The sequence below is a fragment of the Danio rerio genome, chromosome 4 (genome assembly GCF_052040795.2).
Source record: "Danio rerio strain M-AB ecotype USA chromosome 4, GRCz13ab, whole genome shotgun sequence".
Classification (NCBI taxonomy): Eukaryota; Metazoa; Chordata; class Actinopteri; order Cypriniformes; family Danionidae; genus Danio; species Danio rerio.
This window is the reverse complement of record NC_141024.2, coordinates 1,509,144-1,530,906: the sequence shown is the minus strand read 5'-3', so window position 1 is coordinate 1,530,906 and position 21,763 is coordinate 1,509,144. Positions and strand designations below refer to the sequence as shown.

The window sequence follows — 21,763 nt, the reverse complement described above, 5'->3', positions numbered from 1 at the left end:
TAGAAATGTGCTGAAGAAATCTGCTCTCCTTAAAAAAGAAATTAGAGAAAAAAATAAACGGGCGAATAATTCAGGAGGATAATAATTCTGACTTTAACTGTACATACATTGGTGTTAGGTCTGGGAAAATAAAATAATATTAAAGTATTAACAGTAAGTGGTTTTTAACCTACAGCAGCGTGGCTGAAATAAAGTGAGTCCACAAGCAGAACGAAGAGAGTGACTTTTGCACGACTTTGCAGACTTTTAACCTCATTAAAAACAAAGAGTAACGCACAAATTGCACGATCTGGTGGAGAAGTGGCTGCCAGATTGTGCCAGCGTCCTCTCTCATCAAACACCATTGGACCCTTTTCATATTTCTGGGTTTCTCAGCAGCAGAAGTCGTCATAGTTGGTTAATTTGGAGTGTAGTAAATAGAAGAATACAACTAATAATTTATTTAAAATCCTATTTGCTGAAATAATGACAGAAAAACTCCATGATGGTGCTATCAAGACTTTCAGAAAAAGGAAACAATAGTGTGAGACTGATAACGGCAGCCACAAGAGAGAATAATGTAATATGCACTGTCCTGCCCCCATTGATGCTGCATTACAAACACTTCACACAAGCGGTCATTCGGTTTTTGTAATCTGATGCAAAGGTTATGTAATACATACATGAATGCATTTAAATGTTTTTTTTAAACTCTTAATATTAAAAACTTTTAAGGTTTAGGATGCTGATGAGAGCTAAACGGGTCATTGCAGTCTTGTGAAAAGGCTCCATAACTTTTATGTCTTCAGAAAGATCTTGAAAAAGAAACGCCGTCAAGCAATCTTTCATCAGTGTGCTCACGCGTGCTCATCCGAGAGACAAAAGCTTTTAAAAAGTTGAATTAGCAGCAGAAAGCAATCAAAACCACATAGGCGGGATATTTCATTAAAAGGAGGAGGAAAACACTCTCCGGTGGCTGAGCAACACGCACACCTGATACCATCAGAGCTTTTCTGATTTTCAGGCTCAGCCGCGGATGTCTGTGATCTAGAACAGAGCGCTGATCTCTCAAAGTCACAGAAGTGGAGCTGAATTCAGAGGCCAATAACCCCGCAGTCGGCAGCCGTGTCCTGAGGACGAGCCTCCAGGGGGCTTTTAAGCGCGATGAACAAGCCCTCCGCTCACTCAGATTAGCTCTGTACTAAAGCACTGCCTAAAGACCTCGACAAGAAAAAGGATGTTTTATTTCAACCGATGCATTTACGCAACATGTCTGATGGTGAAATATATTAAAAAAAAGGACAATTCTGCTACACAATGCATGAAAATTAAGATGATAAAAATAGTAAAATGTAAACGAAAAATAACTTTAAAAACTGATTTCTCATTTTAATCTAGTTTAATGTAATAAATGGACTGAAACTAAGTTTAAATAAAGCAGTAACTAATAAAAACGACTTAAACATGTAAATGCAGTAGAAGACGCAATTATGAGCTCACTTGTGTAATTTTCATTATTTTTCAAATATTTCCCAAGTAGTATTTAAAAGAGAAGATTTTTTCCACATGATTTTAAGTGTTATAGTTTTATTTACTAGTTTCTTTTCTCTTTGCCACATTGACAGTTCTTAATATTTTACTTGTTGTTTTGCAAGATACTAGTATCCGCTTGATAAGTGGTGACGTGTTGGTGACGTATGTAATACTGTTTCCGGGTCCAAGGCACCACTCACTCAAAATTATTCGTTTATGATTACTTTTTATTCACATTAAAGTTAATTTTATGAAAAGTCATAGTGTACACAACAATCACTGGGCTTGCTGCATCACAAATACCAAAATTTTAACAATTTATAAAAAAATTAATCCAAATAAAATTGATCCATCGGATATTAGGCATAGACATATATATATATATATATATATATATATATATATATATATATATGTATATATATATATATATATATATATATATATATATATATATATATATATATATATATATATATATATATATATATATATATATTATAAATGAATATTGCAATTGTGATTTTCGAAAGTATAAAATCGCTTTGTAAACGTTTATTATTACCATTTCATGAGTCTCCCCATTCAGTTGAATAGAGCGCTTGGACACGGAAGCCGATTCGCGTGACGTCACACTTAACAAGCGCATTCAGCTAAAAGTGCAATTTAAAGACTAAACTAGGTTAATTACATAGGAAAGCTTTTGGACAACAGTGGTTTATAATCTTTTCTTAAGGGGGCTAATAAAATTGACCTTATTTATTTATTTTTTTCAATGAAAAACTAATTTAAAAACTAAAAGAAATAAAGACTTTATCCTAAAGGAAAAATACAATATAATATACTGTGAAAATGTCCTTGCTCTATTAAACATCAACTCAAAAAGAATGTAATAATATTTTTAATAACTAATATTTTTGTCCTAAAGTCATATATTTACAGCTGAATATCTCTAATATAACTTTTTCATTGATTTGAGAGATTAAAAACTATAATAGAAACAGTTATATAAAAATAGCATCAGTGTAGTTAAAACATTAATCATTTAAATTGGTGATTAATTGACCTGATGTTTTACACACATTACTTAGACTTCAATAAGGTTGTTTTTTTGTTTAAATAAGCTAATACCAAACACAAGCTATGAAAAATGCTTCTAAAGCGTTTATTAATCTTGTTAGTCTCAACAGTTGGGTTAAATGATCAAATTAATAATCCAAGCAATGAGCAATTGTATCTTTATAAACTTACATTAACAAAGATGCTAAACAAAAATACAATGCTTGGAGGTATGCTTTTTAATCCTCCTATAACAAATACTTGGAGGTTTATATGTAACGTTCATGGGGTTTTGCTTTGTTTATGAAAAATACATTAAATAAATTTAATAAAAGGATGCTGATATAAATATATAAAAGAAAACTATAGCAAGTGAATCGCCTGTCTGACTTTTCCATCTGACTGCTACAAATAGGGAATTAAATATCTCATATACAAGTTGATGTTTCAGAGGACAGTCAGCTTTGCTTTTATTATCCCAAGCAAACACAATCTTTAGTTGTAGTGGGACTGATCAGTTTGTCTCCAGGGCGCGTCTTCGCCTGTTGCTCGGTATTTGAGCCATGTTTGGTAGTGAAGAATATTGTTTCGAACTGAGGCTTGCTTCCCGTTATCGTTTCATCTGCTCGCTCATGAGTTATTGAGCGGGTCATGGTGTTTATACAGAAAACATGTAATAAAAGCTGACGATAAAAGGAATCTCCTGCGGGTGTGGGGGCCCTCAAGGTTCAATCCTCGGCCCTTTTTTGTTTTTTTTTCCAGTCAATAGGTTAGTGGGGTTACAGGAACAATCTGCAGCCTCCGGTGTTTCCCCAAGCGGTACAGAGATTCTGTTTTTCTCTGTTGTACCGAAGCCAGGCGACTCTGTTAACGCACTGAAGAGCAAAACACTGAGCGCTCGAGTGCATGACACTGTGTTTCAGCGGGTAAATCCAGTCCAGCACTTTCTCAAACACACAGTCAGCCATTTCTACACAAATAACGGTTTTGTTCATGTCAACAATAACTAATGGAAGCTTATTGTAAAGTTTTAACACGTCTGCTGTATAAATTCATAGCAGAGTTTAAGACAGGGGTCCTCAAACTCAAATTGGCGGGGGCCATTTTAGTGACTGACAATTTATAGAAGGGCCGTTTTAGGACTAGACAAAAGTGGAAACCTGACATAATTGGTGCATATTAGGACAGTAGAGATAAACGTTATATTTCAAGCATTACCTGTCAGCAGTGATAATGCAAATTATCTGGCAATGGCCGGCAGCTAGCTCTCTGCAACTCTCACATGGTCGCCCACTGAAGCTAAGCAGGGCTGCGCCTGGTCAGTACCTGTATGGGAGACAACATGGGAAAGCTAGGTTGCTGCTGGAAGTGGTGTTAGTGTGGCCAACAGGGGGCGCTCAACCTGTGGTCTGTGGGTCCTAATGCCCCAGTATAGTGACAGGTACTCTATACTGCTCAGTGAGTGCCGTCTTTCGTATGAGTCGTTAAAACCGAGGTCCTGACTCTCCGTGGTCGTTAAAAATCCCAGGATGTCCTTTAAAAAAAAAGAGTAGTGGTTTAACCCCGGCATCCTGGCCAAATCTGCCCACTGGCCTTTGTCCATCAAGGCCTCCTAACCCTCCCCATATCATAATTGGCTTCATCACTCTGTCTCCTCTCCACCAACCAGCTGGTGTGGAGTGCGGTCTGGCGCAAAATGTCTGCCGTTTTGTCATCCAGGTGGATGCTGCACACTGGTGGTGGATGAGGAGATCCCCCCCGATCGTGTAAAGCGCTTTGAGTGCCCAGAAAAGCGCTATATAAATGTAAGGAATTATTATTATTATTATTAAGTCCGCACGTCCATAGTGTCACACATCAGCTGCTGAAATATATTTGTGGTTGTTGTCTCTATGACCGAGCATTAGACACACACTCATTCTTTCACAGAGTATATGCAGTCCAAACTCCAGCTTTTTGTTTCTTGTTCTACATGTAGAAGTGGGAGTTTAAATTGCTACAGTATGTCCCAACCAATTGTATTGTCCCAATAGCGTAAGAACAGCAGAAAGCAGTTTGGGTAACTTAAGTGACTTTACTGCCATTTATTCTTCTCGATATCTTTTTTTTTTTTTTTTGTAAAACTACAACAAAGAGAGGGAAAGTATGTACATATTTACGTTTACTTCAACAAGTTTTACTAATACTAATTTTGATGATGTATATAGTTTTTATGCAAATCTTAATAAGCTTATGAGGAAAACATATTAAATAAAACCATTTGAATTTAATATTAGCAAAATTATCATATTTGTTTCAACACCAGCATAACGTGGAAGCAATGAGGAAGTATTTGTACAACAAAATAGAGGCAGTTTTAAACTCATAATAATCAAGCGACCCTTCAATATTTACAAAAATAGAGCTTTAGTAAGGGCATCACGGTGGCACAATGGGTAGCACGATCGTCTTACAGCAAGAAGGTCGCTGGTTTGAGCCCTGCTGGGTCAGTTGGGAATTCTGTGTGGAGTTTGCATGTTCTCCCCGTGTTGGCGTGGGTTTTCTCCGGGTTCTCTGGTTTCCTCCACAGACAAACACATGCGCTATAGAGGAATTGAACAAGCTAAATTGGCTGTGGTGTATGTGTGTGAATGAGTGTGTATTGGTGTTTCCCAGTGCTAGGATGCGGCTGGAAGGGCTTCTGCTTTGTAAAAACATGTGCTGGATAAGTTGGCGGTTCATTCCGCTGTGGCGACCCCTGATTAATAAAGGGACTAAGTCTAAAATGAATGAATGAGTGAGCTTTAGTAAAAATAAAGCACTTACAGACATATATTTTAACGTTTAAATCAGCCACAGAGTAATTGATCATATAAATAAAATGAAAGTAAAACCCATCTGAATGCAGTACTTTAAATGTTGACTAGGTGGCGGGTCAAAACCACAAGTGGCTAGACACGACTGCACAGTGGTGGAGGTTCAAAAATGTATGTTTTGGCAGGCCGAATCTGGTTATATTTTTGGCATCAGGTGCGGGCTGGAGGGAGGAGGAGGACCACATATTTAGTCCACATGACCTTTGTTCTGTATTACTAAACCCAACTAAACTAAACAAACATGCGGTATTGCAGTGTTCACACAAAACCAACAGTGTTCAGTTGAACTCAACAGCATCCATTTCAGTCACTTTCAATGATTAATCTGGCATTCCTGATTAATCTCATGTTATATTCCACTGAATTGTTGAGTGCACTGTTGCTTTAATGTGTGTTCAGTTACAGTGTGCTGAATGTAGAGTCAGCGGGGATCAACAATCATTCATTTATTTCTCCACAGACCCGCTTGTTTTATCTCGTCATTATCACCTTTTTTCCAGGTGAAATACTAAGTTCAATCCTCTGGTCGAAACCATCAGCAATAGACACGCGGCCGTCTCTGTGCCCGTAATGAGGCGGTGGAGGAAATGAGCGGGCGAACGTGCGGAGGTGTAATAGATGGAGAGAGAAATAGAGGGAGATGAATCGCTAGCAGATAGATAATTGGAAAGAGGCTCTCAGGAGAAGCGCATCAGAAGGCTTGTGTAATTAGAACGGAGGAGTGCGAGGAATCTAAATGTTTCTGTGTTTGGGTCTCGGGAGGGTCTGCCGTCCTGTAGAGCCATTCACACACTCGCGTCCATCTGTTTTCCTGCTGGTTCACCTGCATGCAGACACACTAACAGCTGTTCGCTCGCATCGCATCGTGTGTATCGATCGTATCCCATCATACTCCACATAAACACAAGTGCATCTACAAACACATGCTCAATCCTTTTTGGCACTCCTTAAGGGATGATGTAGCGACATATAGCATTGCACCAACCTGATTTCACCAAGTATCAGGACGTGTTCCTGGATTAAGATCTGTAATGATCCTGGAACAGCATTCCAATCAGCCAATCAGAATTAAGAATTAGATTTAGGCACTTCTACAGGATTGTTATCCAGCTATTTTTCCTCTTTGTTTTTTTGGGAATAATTTACAGTTATGGTTGGGTTTATGGGGAGGGAATAAGATGATGTTCCAGGATCAACACAGATGTTCAGGATCGCATTGTATTTGCCCAAATAATGAGGTGCTATAGCAAGCAATTTGGTTTTCTGCACCAAATGCAATACTACGCAACAGATATTTTTTATTTGAATATTTATTTGGCAGGGACAGTGTATATTAATTAGCATTGGTGCAAATGCACTAGTATGAGCCAAAAGGCTATTTTTTATCCATTGTTCCTGGACAGAGGTTAATATTGTCACCCTAAAAACAATACAAATACTGTATAATACAATGAACTAAGCATAACTAAGAAGCACTGAAATAGACATTGCTATTATATATATATATATATATATATATATATATATATATATATATATATATATAATACATATAATATATATATATATATATATATATATATATATATATATATATATATATAATACATATAATATAATATATAAAAAAATCAATAAAACACCAACATTATGTAAAGGAGATATGAGTTAAAAACCAGCCATTCATTTAAATATCAGCCACTCCCCTGCCAATGAAATGATAAATGTTGTAATCTAATTAATGCAACTTATTTAACATCATTAAAAGTAAATAAGCTTAGTGATGTTGTTGGTTGCACTGAGTCGCAGTTTTTACGTGAAGTTTATTTATAAACAAATTTCGAGAGAATCATGTGCTTATGATTGTTCACAGCTGTTTCAGCATTAGCTCACAACCAATTATCCAATCAGACGATTCCTAACTCACTATAAATAACCAGAGTTTTCTTATCTCAATATCTTCGTCATTAAGAACCCCCCCCCCATCCAACCCTACTTTCCCTCCTTTCAAACGGGGGACACGGTGGCCAGTGATTAGCGCTGTTGCCTCACAGCAAGAATGCCCTTGGTTTAATACCTCTCCAAACCAAGCGACGTTTCTGTGCGGAATTTTGCTCGTTCTCCCCGTGCTCACGTGGTCCTCTGATTTCCTCCCACAGTTCAAAATCAAGCACCCTAAACATTTAATCCAAAATATTTATAGCCAAGCTCTGAGTACACCGTCTCAGCATCCATATCTGACACTTAGCTACAAATAAGCAAGGGGGGAGACATCGAGATCTAACTGAACTCAAACTCCCCTCTCGCCCTGCAATGGGAGGAAGCCCAGGGCTCGAGAATTTTATATGCTCAGGTCTTTCTCCAGGGACAGCACGCCAAACTAGCTTTTATTATCAATCATCAGCTAAGTGTGAACTCTTGACTTACATTTTCAAATCATTTTTAGTTGTATTATTTAGATTGAGATGAAGATTTGAGAGACTTTGAGTGGGTGGAGACTTTACAGCTTGTGTCTCGGTTACTCTGGCAAAAACAAAGCATCTGCTTGTGTTTTAAAGCCTTGTCAGATTAGACTTCTGAGATAATATATATATATATAAAGTGTACATGGCATTGTGCTTTGAGTGTATTGATCATATCCCATCATACGCCACATAAACACAAGTGCATCTACAAACACATTCTCAATTCTTTAAGGGATAATGTAGTGAGGACATGTAACACAGGACAGGATCCCAGCAATAAGCAATGTGGCTGAGGCTGTACCAAATTTTTATATGTGGATCAAAGAGTTTGGTAGAAGTCATGTTCATGAGTATATTAGATAGGAGAAACTGGGACAAACATCTAAACATTACCAACACACATAACTAACGCAACTCAACTGGGTCTATTTAAATTGGGTATTCTGTGTCATATACTATGTCAGACATCTCAGTACTACAAAAGAGGCTTTCAGAAAGTAGCATTGCAAATTTGTTGAAATATTTCATGCACAGACTGCATTATTATACACTAATTAAGTAAAAAGCATAATACGGGATATTTCTTCTGTTTTCAGCTCATCTAGTGTCATGGAGAAGCAGCAGTTTGAAGAGAATCTGACAGAGCAAGTAAGTTTAATTTAGTTAGGCCTGTGAATACATGGTTAAATACTTTCATTTAGATATGCATTTTTACAAAATGCAGTTTATCAAAAAGCACACTGGAAAAACAAATAAAGAACTAAAAATCAGGTGCAAACATTAAAAATACTTTTAACATTGGAACTCTAGACACTAAAACAGCACTAAAATAAACTAGCTTTTTTCTCCAACAATTTTGGGTGTATACAAGGTGTCCACTGGCTCTTAAAAAGTCTTAAATTTCAAAAACAAGATTTTGGGCCTATAAAAGTCTAAATTCACAAAAATATTGTGGATCTTAAATCCTTTTAAATAGGTCTTAATTTAAAGTTGTCCAAGTAAAGTTGCGTAATCTGCCCAACACCCGTCCAATCACCCACAATTCATATGAATAATTATATATGTATATTGCAAATGATGTTTATTTGCAACGGCTGTTAGACATTTTACAGCAAATTCTCTTAATTAAATTCCCTGATCAGGAAAATAAAATTTAAACAATTACACAATTTTTCATGATGATAACAGCAATATATCCAGCAATATATACCAAAACTGTTTACAGAAGTAAGTGTGAAGTGGACATAATATTTATAAATAGGCATGAAACTTAAGCTTTTATAAACTGAAAAAAAATTAATATGACTAGTTTTCTTGTTTTTACTCATTGAAATATGTGGTTAAGACATAACTGGTCTCGAAAGGGTCTTAAGTCCTAAATTTGACTCGATGAAACCTGCAGAAACCCTGATATAAGATTTTCACAAAACTAAATTAACTCGCATCATAACACTAGGAATATACTTACTTTAATGGGATATGCTGTTTTTATTTTTATATTTTTGTATTCCACCTATATATTTAAAGTTATTTGAAACAATGTTGACATTTAATGTGCTATATATTTATATAAATGTTTTTTAAAAATTGTCTTTGATGCAGACAACACTTATAATAATAATAATAATAATGAAGAATTACATTTATTACTGAATAAGCATCAACTACTGGAAATCTTGCACTGTCAAATCAATGGACGTAAAAGTATATTGTGTTTCCCTCTTAATATAATTATATAAAAATTTGTGACCAAGATCATAAAACAATTTGATGTTGCATGGGTATATTTTAGGCAATTTCCAAAAACATATTGTGTAGATCAGAGTGATAGATTTGTCTTTTATGGCAAAAAATCATTGGAATATTAGATAGAGATCATCTACCATGAAGACATTCAGTCAATTTCCTGTTGTAAATATACAAAAACATATTTTAGTAGGTATTATGCTTTACTAAGCTCTTAATTTGGACAACTTTAAAGGTGATTTTCTCAACATTTATTGAATAAATACATTTGCAATATTTTGAAGCCTCGGTATTTTCATATATATATATATATATATATATATATATATATATATATATATATATATATATATATATATAGGCAATGTCTTGCCCTCACCCAGCAAATCATCAACACATAGCTTATTTATGAAGTTTTTAATTCAGAAAAATCTCACTCGTGACTGCATGGTTTTGTGGTCTGGGGTCACATATTGTAAAAGTCATTTAATAGTCATTTAATAATTTGTAACATGTCTCTGTTTTCCCTCAATCCAAACTTTAGCCAATGTTTGAGAGTATACATTTGCTATCTGTTCTCAGTTTTACCTGTTCTCCTTCAGTCCACTGTCTGTTTTGGGAACAGTCTGTCCTGCTGCTACAGGTCTAAAGATAATCTGAATCTCATTTACTCTGCAAGACGGACAGTAAGGCCGAATATCCAGACAAGGATCCTGCCAGAGCCAGAAATGTCTGCCTATGAGTGTGTGTGTGTGCTTGTTTTTATAACCCAGTGGGGACTTTTTACCTAAATGCACACAGGCTCATGGAGACCGAAATTGAGGTGCCCACAGGTAAATAATACTTATAAATCAGCTTGAAAATAAATAGTTATAAATTACATGCTTATAAACCAGACAGAATAAAGTTTTTCGAAACTTTAATTTGGGTTTAGGGCTAGGGTTATATAGAGAGAATATACGCTGTAAGAAATGCTGGCTTCCATGCAGTGGATTTGTGTTCAGTAGGAGTTAAGTTAACTTAACAAATTTAAGTGGGTTAATCATGAAACAAATAAGATGTTGCAAAAAAAAAAAAAAAACTATTTAAGTTGTTTCAGCTCATTTAAAATTCGTCGTTTGAACAAAACGCAAACGTCATTTTGGATTGTTCGGTTTTTATTGTTTTTTTAATAGAAGAATTTTAGCATCTTGACATCTTTGAGAATCTCCACCGGGATATAAAGATGTGTGTGTATTGATTGCTGTAAACGCACTGGGAAAACTGTTGATGACCTTGTGTTGGGTCGCGTCCAGCTCTGTTAGCCTACTTTATGCACTTTAAATGAAGGATGAACGCCAGCCATGAATACAGATGCCACACACACTTGATCCTGATCCAAGCTAGTCTTAAGCCAGCCTTATTGATCATTCCACTCGTTTTATAGCTCAACCAATCACGCACACACACACACCTTTATTGTGTACTTGATCTTCCGGGCTTATCAATAATCCAATTTAAAGGCAGTTGAAGAAAACGTAGGGAGTTGGATATAGGCTCAGTGTTTGTGCATTTCTATATGCTGAACTCTGAAATCCAGACAAATAAAGGGTGTATTCTTATGGTGTTTGTGTAACACAGCGCGGCTTTAAAGATGTAAAACAGGCGTCTCTGAATCTAAACATTCTCCTGTCGCTCTTCTGATGTTGCGCACTAGTTAGGGATAATGTATCTGAGCAGCCTCCAGAAGAAATTAAATCACACCGCAGCTTCTGCACATTGTAAAAGCGATCCCCCAATTCAGATTTGATTAGAGTTTGCAGGAACTGGAATGGCACTCTCGTATTTGGGCCTGTCGTGTTTACGCTGGCTTATATGTGGCCTTTCTGCTGAATTACTGCGCCTGTGTGCTTGATTTGTTTAAACAGTGGAAGTTGTGCGGATGAAAGACAGACAGGGCTGTTTTCGCTGATATCTGGCTGTGTGTTGCATATGTGGGAGCTGCAGAAATGCCTGAGTTTCGTGTTTGCGTTTAATTTCATATGAGGATTCGCATGTCAGCTCGTCTGATGTACACTGAAATTACTTTGTGTTCGATAAAGAATTGTCAGGTCTGAAACTCTCAGTGTTAGCAAATGCAGAGGAGAACCAATGCAATAGTCTGTCATTGGGGGGAGAATGCATGCAAGTGTGCAAGAATTTTATTTAGTTGTTTCAAGAGCTGTCTCACGATTTATACACAGCTTGTTTGGCTTGCTGTCTCAGGAGAGAGCCCAAGCTCAAGGGATCCTCGGGCCCAGGGCTCCCCCCTTTTGCAGGGCGAGGTGAGATTTAGCTCCGGTTGATCTCAAACTCCCCCGCTGCTGATGCCAAGGAGGACATTAGGAAAAAGATTTAAGCGTCAACGCTTCCCATTCACTATGAATGGGTGACGTCAGCCGTTGCAGAACTGCATTGTGGATCCGTCAGCGCCGCTTCAGAGGCGTTGCTCGCTGCAGAAGTTGGGACTAGCTCAACTTTTCAAGCGCCGATCTTAAGCGTCAGCCAATCAGAACGCTGTATGCAAATACACTAGCTAGACAGTGGCCTATTGCTGACTGAATTTCATTGGCTGACGCTGTTGTAATGATCGCTGAAGTAAAAAAAGTCTGATTATTATTTATTATTAGAGATGTATAATAAGATCATTTATAAGTACTAATAAACATCCAATATCTTAACAATAAGCAAGTAATAATCCACTAGTTAATAATTGGAATTAAAATGAACTATAATTTTATGCAGCTACAGTGCTCAGCATAATTGAGTACACCACATTTTGGAAGTTAATAATTTTGTCCCATTTCTCAGTGGATAATAATATATGTAATAGATTATAATCTATATTAATATATTCTGGTGCATCTGAGCAAAACAGATTTATTAAACACATTTATTATTTATGAAAATATTATTTTAGTCACTGAAGTTCTTTACAATTAGAAAGATAATCATGCAAAATGTTGCAATAAAGGCTCAAATTTAAACAACATTATATATATATATATTTCTCTTTGCTATTTTCTTTGCTATTTTTTGTAATATTTTATTTTATATATTTCCCAAACATATAAATTTACTCATTTTTTAACAGTTATGTTGTTAGATAAGCTCCAGATTTGGCCTAATATATGCACACATATAGTATTGTAAAGCTTTCTGTAGGAAATAATATGTAAATGTGAAATTTGGGAGGGAGGGGATGTCAAAATCAGAGCTTTAGTAAGAGCATCATGGTGGTTTAGTGGTTAGCACTGTTGTTTCACAGCAAGAAGGTTGCTGGTTTGACTCCCGGCTGGGTCAGTTGTCATTTCAGTGTGGAGTTTGCATGTTCTCCCTGTGTTGACGTGGGCTTCCTACGGGTGCTTTGGTTTCTACCCCCACTGTATGCGCTATAGAGGAATTGGGTATATAAAATTGGCTGTAGGGTATGTGTGTGTGGGAATGAGTGTGTATGGGTTTTTCCCAGTACTGGGTAGCAGCTGGAAGAGCTTCCCCTGTATAAAACAAATGCTGGATAAGTTGGTGGTTCATTCCGCTGTGGCGACTCCTGATAAATAATAGACTAAGTTGAAGGAAAATGAATGATTTGTGAGGGGTGAACTCAGCACTGTTGGAGAACTCACAGCCTGCTCAAAGTTTCAGAGATGATAAAGGATTTTGATTGTTTGTTTTTAGCGAGAACTGCTCCTTCAAATGAACATTAACAGCGGATGTGTTGCAATATCATCTCCTTTCATTAAGCGTCAGAGTGTGAACGTAACATGAGAGGGCGATTCACTGATGCACAATCACCTCCAGGTCCCTTAAACATACACACACACACACACACACACACACACACAGAGTTTTGTCTGTCCTGTCAGATCAGCTCGTGTCTGACAGCGTTTGGTGCCTCTGGAGTTCTGCACTGAGAATATCAGATGCGAAATGTAGAAAAATCCCTCAAACACGCCGTGTCGCACAAGCCGAGGAATCACCAGAGTGTGTCAACAGACTGACTTCTCTCTCACACACACACACACTTTTTATCTCTCTCTTTCTCTCACACACACACTGGTTACTTCAGTGTGTGCCATTTAAGACAGACGCCCGTGGGGGAGAGAAGTGTGTGTCACCACTCTGAATGTCATGAAGTGTGTGTGTGTAAGTGTGTGTTTGTGCTTTGCCCCTGTTGGTTCTGGGGTCAAGCTGCTCATGGGAAAATAACTGTGTATAATCTTCCTTCTTTACTGTCAGATTGCGAGGATCATGCGCATACAAACACACACACACACAGATACACACACAGATAGATACACTTTAAGCTCCCGCAGGGATGTAAAATCACAAATGAGATTTTTTTTTTTATCTCAGTTATATCTCCAGACCTCTCTGGGTGTCTTCTGTATGTTTTAGATAGTGTATATATTTGACTAAACATAAAAAAAAATGTCAAATAAATGTTGAAATATGTGGCAAATTATCATAATAAATCGTAATTCTATTAGTGTTATTATTAAATGTTTATGTAATTTTGTTACATTTCAATTTTTGGTTTCAAGTTTGTTAATTTCAATGCCCATACATTTTTTGTATTACTAAAAATCATTCTTAATCTAAATAAACCTGTAATAAATGTTTAATAAAAACAGATATCTTTATTTATTTTTTTAAAAAGATTATAAAATTTTCACCCTACCCAACATTACCAAAAAAACATTCAAATTACAATGCTATATTATTATAATTTAATAGTACAACAACAAAATGTATAAACATCACAATTTTACAAATATAAACTTATAAAAAAGTCTTTATTTTTTCAATACACATGCAATATTTTAAAATATTAAAAACTATAATATAAATATTAATTAATTTAAAAATAAATAACTTAAAATAAGTTAAAGAAAAATATATGCTTTTTAAAAAAAAACTATTGAAATACTACCCTACCTAACAAAATTACTAAAACATTAAAAATACAATGATGTACAGTATATTATAGTTTTATAGTATGAAACAAGAATTCAATACTCATGCATAAAAAAATAATTATAAACTAAATCTAAAACCAAATAATCCTGAAATAAAACTGAATTAAAAATATATGCTTATTTATTTTTTAAAAACTATTAAAAGGACACCTTACTCAACAGAATTACTAAACATTAAAATTGCATTGAGATATGTAGTATAAAACAACTTTGCCAAACGTTTTAACTTTCAAAATGTAAACTATAAAAAAGATGTCCTTATTTATAAAAATCTACTAAAATGACACCCTATCCAACCAATTTTGTACACGTAATTATTTTCAGTATATTTTCTTAAATGTTGAAAAATATAATAGGTATCAGCTAAATCTTAAACAGATAAACCTGAAATAAATGTTTAATAAAAAAAATATCCTTATTTATAATTATCTGTTAAAATGACACCCTTTTCAACAAAACTACTAAAACATTAAAATTACAATTATAAACAGTATATTATAGTATTATAGTATAAAACATCAATGATAAATATCACTGTAAAGTTTAAAAATGTATTTGTTATTTTCAATGCACTTGCAAAAATATTTTAAATATTACTGAAAAACTATATCATAATATATATATATGTATATATATATATATATATATATATATATATATATATATATATATATATATATATATATATATATATATATATATATATATATATATATGACTATACACCCTACCTCAACAAAATTTTAGAAATTAAAAAATTGGTTTGTTATCTTCAGTACTCACTTAATTTAAACTTGTATTAAATAATATAAATCTCTAAAAGCAAATAAAACTGAAATAACTTTATTAAAAAATATATTCTTATTTATAAAAAAAACTATTTAAATGATGCCCTACCCAAAAAAATATTAACACCCAATTATTTTCTATATATTTTTAAATGGTAAAAATCATAATATAGGCATTAGCTAAATCTAAAATAAAATAGTGCTGAAATAAATCTTTATTAAAAATGTGTATAAATAACTCTTAAATTGTGATGAGATACCTAGTATAAAACATTAAAACTTTAAAAATGTATTCATAATTTTCAATACCCATGCATTTTTTTTATATTACTAGAAATAATATAATTTCTATAATATTATTTAAAACTATAATATCAGTATCATAGGTATCAGCTGAATCCAAAACAAAATAGTGCTAAAATATTAGTTTCATTAAAAATATTTACTGCTTATTTAAAAAAAAACTCCTAAAATGACTCAAACCTACTCAACAAAATTACTAAAAAAATAAAATTGCAATAAGATATCTAGCTTAAAACAACAATGCAAAACATCAAAACTTTAAAATAGTAAACTTTAAAAATGTGTTTATTTATAATATTAAAAACTATCAGTACCATAAGTATTAACTAAAACAAAACAATGTTAAAATACATTTAATAAAAAGTATATGCTTATTTACTGAAAACTATTAAAATGACCCAAATCTACCCAACAAAATTACTAAAACATTCAAATTGGGTTGAGATATCTAGTCTAAAACAGCAATGCAAAATATCTAAACTTTAAAAATGTATTTATTAATAGTAATTATATAGTTTTTTAATAGTAATTATTATAGTAATATAGTATTATTATAAATAGTATTTATTAATATTATAAAAAAATATAATATTAAAAAAAACTATGAGTATCATAAATATTGGATAAAAGAGAATAATGCTGAAATAATAGTTTAATTAAAAATATATGCTGCTTTATTAAAAAAAACTTCTAAAATTACCCAAACCTACCCAACAAAATTACTAAAACATTTAAATTGCATTGGGATATCTAGCATAAAACATTGAAACTTTAAAAATGCATTTGTTATTTTTAATACCCATTCATTTTTGTATTACTATAGTTTTTTTAATAGTAATTATTATAGTAATATAGTATTATTATAAATAGTATTTATTAATGTTATAAAAAATATATTCAAAAAACTATGAGTATCATAAATATTAGCTAAAAGAGAATAATGCTGAAATCATTTAATTAAAAGATATATACTGCTTGATTAAACAAACTCTTAAAATGACCCAAACATACCCAACAAAATTACTAAAACATTCAAATTACAATTAGATATCTAGCATAAAACAATGCAAAACATAGAAACTTTAAAAATGCATTTATTATTTTAATACCCTTTAATATTATTAGAAACTATATTATTTAAAACTATAATATCAGTATCATAAATATTAGCTAAACCTAAAACAAAATGATGTTTTAATAATAGTTCAATAAAAATATGCTGCTTTATTGAAAAAAACTCATGACCCAAACCTACCCAACAAAATCAGTAAAACATTACAATTGCATTGAGATATCTAGTGTAAAACAGCAATGCAAAATATCGAAACTTTAAAAATGTATTAATATTTTCAATACCCATGCATTATTAATAATATTAGAAACTATAATATTATTAAAAACTACAATATGAGAATCATAAGTATAAGCTAACAGATAATAATGCTGAAATAATAGTTTAATAAAGAATATTTGCTTATTTATTTTTTAAAAACTCTTAATATGACCCAAACATACACAACAAAATCACTAAAACATTAAAATTGCAATGAGATATCTAATATAAAACAACAATGCCACTTTTAAAACTGCACACTTTAATTGAGAGCGTATCTCAAATTAATATTTAGTTGTCTTTTCTCCGCCCACAGTTTTGGACCCCGGATCCCCCTCGTGACCCGAGCGGCTCCACATTAATTATTTTCCAGCTCTGTATTCCTCCAGCAACTGACTCATTTGTGTCTGCTTTTTTTTTATTTCTCCTCAGGGGAAACATGAAACAAAGTTGCTGCATAACGCGAGTGAGAACAGCATTAAGTCTCTTGAGCTGTGAACGAGCAACATCTGAGCAATAACACTTTCCTTCCTCTGGGCTGAGCTCTACGGGCTCCAGAAAACAGTAAGTACATTTGCATATCTTTTTCATTTGTCTCCCTTTGTGGAACAAATGACGGAGGTTTTGCAGACCTGCTGTGAAGCTGATGAGGTGCAGGAGACAGTGTGAGAGATCATTAAAGCAAGAGTTCAGCCAAAAACCAACATTTTACCATCACATTCGCTTACATCTGAGAGAAAATACTGTAGCAGCTGCTGTCGTGTGCTAAATGTCTCTTTGTGTTCTACCAAATATCATATTGGTTTCAGATAACATGAGGCGTATGAGCAAATGATTACATTATTGTCATTTTATTAACCCAGGCTCATTCTGAAAACGTACCCCTGTATATATTTCTGGAGAGTGCCAAATGCATGCCAGGGGCTACATTTTTTTTATAGATTTTTTTTGGAGGTTTTTTGTTTTTCACATCTCAAATTTCTCTCAAGTGCAAATCACGCTTGTTGTTCTAACGTAAATCCACTAGAGGCCGCTGTCGACTAACTGACTGACTGACTAACCAATTGACCTTCCAACCCTCCTCCTTCACATGTTGTGTTTTTTAGCTCATTGTTTTGTGGGAGACTAAGGCCCCGTTTACACTAGTGCATTTTAGTTTTAAAACTGAGTTTTAGATCAAAAACGATCCGCGTCCACACTAGTGTTTCACCTCCCGTCTCTGAACATATCCCCGTCATCACTACGCCACCAAAAACGTATATCACGTGACCATTCGCGCACTCTGGGAATGAAAACGGCCTCTCCAGCATTTTCAAATCGCTCCGTTTTCAGCGCTCGAGAACTCCGGCGTAGTGTGGATGGATGGCGTAACCGTAGCAAAACTTAAGCGTTTTAAAACGAAAACGCATTAGCGTAAATGGGGCCTAAGTGTGTTTGTCGGCTGTCAACTTTTGCTAGTGTTCTGGAAGAATGAGTTTATTTGAGACCTGAATAAAGTGTTTGGGTAGCTCTAGTGCTTTTTGAATGTGAAATGAACTGCTTTGCCAAGTTGGGCTGCAACTAACGATTATTTTAGTAATCAATTAATCTGTCGATTATTTTTTCGATTCATTGGATTTAAAAAACAAAAACAAGAAAATAATTCATTTCCAACCCTTTATTCAAAAAAGCTCATCCCTGAGCTGTTATAATAATAATATTAATAATAATAAAAACTAACTTGTTTTGTTCTGTTTTCAATCCAAATATCTAAATGTTTTTAAATGAAGATACATACTAGACACATGAAATAGCATAATAAATCACTTAACCTCAAAATTAAGTCGTTGTTTGCTTAAAAAAAGCTAAATTATTTGCCAATGGGGTAAGAAAAAATATGTTAATAAGATATAATCTCAAAAGTTTTCAGCATCACTTCATTTTCTCATGCCATTTTTCTTGTCTGTTTTTGATGTGAGATTTTTTAGGTGATTGAACTGGAAACCAGACAAGTAAAAAGTAAGAAAAGTTTTCTGCAGTGCAGCTATACATGACAACAGATGGAAAAATGAAGCATCTAAAAAAGAGACTAGACTTCCTTTGTGTTTTACAAACTCTAAATGTCTTGTGTTACTAGTACTTGTGTGCATTTACATGTCTAAAATATAAATAAAGCATTAAATTGCTGAATAATTGTGATAATATGACACGTCTTTCAGCGTTGTTAAGTGGGTTTTGTTTTCGAAAAGAAAAATAATGAAAAAAAGAAGCACTTTTCCGTTGGTCGTTATGGTGCTTTCACACTTGGTTTATTTGCCTGGACCGTACCCAAGTTCGATTGTCTCCCCTTGCCACCTCCTCGGTTGGTTTGTGTTCCCACTGTCTTTTTTCCTTCTGAACCCCGGCACGCTTGCGTCATCGAGCTGCTGTTTTGTTTACAGCCGTTGCTAGGTGACAGTCAAGAAAGCAAGCGCCGAAATGGAAAGACATCCGCACATCGCGGTCGCTCTGCTTTAACTGAAGCTTTTGGTTTTGGACATACAGAAAGCGACTCGCATCCATCTACCGCAAACATATTATAAACATTCAGAACATCACACAGCGTCTGCAGGAGCTGTTTTTGGAGGAGACAATCAGATATCACTGTGTATCACTGACACTGTGTTTGATCTGGCTCAGTCCCGCGCGTCACCAAGGTATTAAACGTGACACAGACACAAACACACACACACACGAACGTTATGAAAATGATAGTTTGTTGTGCAGTTTTCGGTTTACTTCTGTTATTTGGTACGATTGCATTCACATCAGAAGTGAACCATACCAGAGTTCGCATGAACCGAACCCCAGACCACCTCTTTCAGGCGGACTCAATTACGGTTCATGGGTTCGCACCCAAGTTCAGAAGACACGTTCACACTAGCTAAACGTACCGTACTATGACACCAAACGAACCCAGGTGCGGACTAAAAGTGCTAGTGTGAAAGCACCCTTACTGAAGCTCTGCTCAGCTCAAGCTCTCCCGGCTAAACGCATTTTGAGACCGCTTAAACTGAGCAGTGCTCATAATATCGAGCGGAAAAAAAGCAAAGGACAGCTGTAAAACATATCCTGCTTTGCCTTTTTGTAGGAAACATAGATCTTTTTAGGGTAAGAGTTTTTTTAGTTAATGCCGTCTATCACCTATTGTGTCAGCAATACCGAAAACAAAACCACCTTAATCCCGCTGTCAGCGCCAGACACAAACACCAGCACCAGGGACTTTACGGTTCTTACTTCAAAACAGAACAAAAGTAGGATTCTGTTGTGATTCTTCTGCATCATCCCTGTCTTCTTTGAGCCGCTGAATTCTGTATCAGTGCGCAAGAGACGGAGAGAGGCCATGTTCACTCCGCCCAGTGGTGGGCTAAAGTGTGTCACGCAACACAACGAATCGATCATGAAAACGCTTTTAGTAATCGATTTTTATCATTTTAATCAATCCGTTGTTGCAGCCCTAGTGCCAAGCTAAAAAGTCAGTTAGGAGAATTGTGTGAAGACTTTTGCTAAAGTGTAGAGAAATGTGTCCTAGCGTCTGTAAAAACTGTTACAGTGCATCATCCTGTGCATTGGAAAGACATTGCAAAACCACAACTCCTGAAGCACAAACCCAGGCCTCGCCGCTTCACTCGGATACAAACTTCCACAAGAGGGAAGAAAATATGGTCACAATTTCCATTTCATGCCAACTTTAACAGATTCATCTCCAAGCTATTGTTCGGTGAGCACACACACACACACACACACACACACACATATGCTCTGGCTTTCAGAGTACTTGAGATGAGGACCTGCAGAAATGATTTGATGATTTTAAACTCAGCAGATGTTCAGATCAGACGCTCGATGAGTTTCCTCCTCTCCTCTCATTTATTTTCTATTTACTTTCTCTGATCGACAACTAGTGCTGCAAATAAACCTGGAGCAGTGAGTACTGCACACACACACACACACACACACACACACACATTTTGCTGGTTTATGACTCTCTGTGGGTATAATTTATTTTATTGTTTAAAAATCTCTTAACTAAAGAACTAATTAATTTTGAATGTGGAAATTTCATTATACAAATTTGTCCTCATAAATCACAAAAACCAGAACACACACACATCCTAACACACACTCAAACACAAAGTATTCAAGGCCAACTTATTAAAAAGTGTGTGTGTGTGTGTGTGTGTGTGTGTGTGTCTGTGTTTAAGTGAGTGGCACTGTTTGTGTGTGTTTGAGTGTCACTGTTGCGGTGTTAACGTGTTTGTGTGTGTGTGTGTGAGTGAATGTCACTGAGTTGCAGTGTTAATGTTTGTGTGTATGTGTGTGTGTCTGTGTGTGTGTCTGTGTGTGTGCTTAAGTGAGTATCACTGTTTTGTGGTGTTTGTGTGTGTTTGAGTCAATGTGTGTTACTGTTGTGTTAATGTGTGTGCGTTTGAGTCATTGTGATGTGTTTTTGATGTGTGTGAGTGTCACTGTTCTGGGGTGTTAACGTGTGTGTGTGTGTGTGTGTGTGTGTGTGTGTGTGTGTGTGTGTGTGTGTGTAAAAGATGTTAAGGCAAGTGTGTATGATAGCAGACTAAGTGTGTGTAATGTGTGTGTGTGTGTGTGTGTGGATAACAGTCAGAGAGTTTCTTAATAGCAGAGTCTCTGTGTGTGTGTGTTTGAGTGAGTGTCGTTGTGTTAACATATA

General features: G+C 35.0%; 2 protein-coding genes across 6 annotated transcripts in view; one reads left to right on the top strand and one right to left on the bottom strand.

Annotated features, from left to right (window-relative positions):
* Positions 1-21,763, top strand: part of LOC147844582 (uncharacterized) — a 128,214-nt gene that overhangs the window by 34,622 nt on the left and 71,829 nt on the right. For all 3 annotated transcript variants that reach the window (XR_015482338.2, XR_015482339.2, XR_015942138.1), the window contains exons 6-7: positions 8,488-8,539; positions 17,491-17,622. The gene's annotated coding sequence lies outside the window, so the exon portion shown is untranslated. The remainder of the gene's footprint in view (positions 1-8,487; positions 8,540-17,490; positions 17,623-21,763) is intronic.
* The window catches only part of chrm2a (cholinergic receptor, muscarinic 2a), a 140,913-nt gene that overhangs the window by 112,958 nt on the left and 6,192 nt on the right, over positions 1-21,763 (bottom strand). The window lies entirely within an intron of this gene.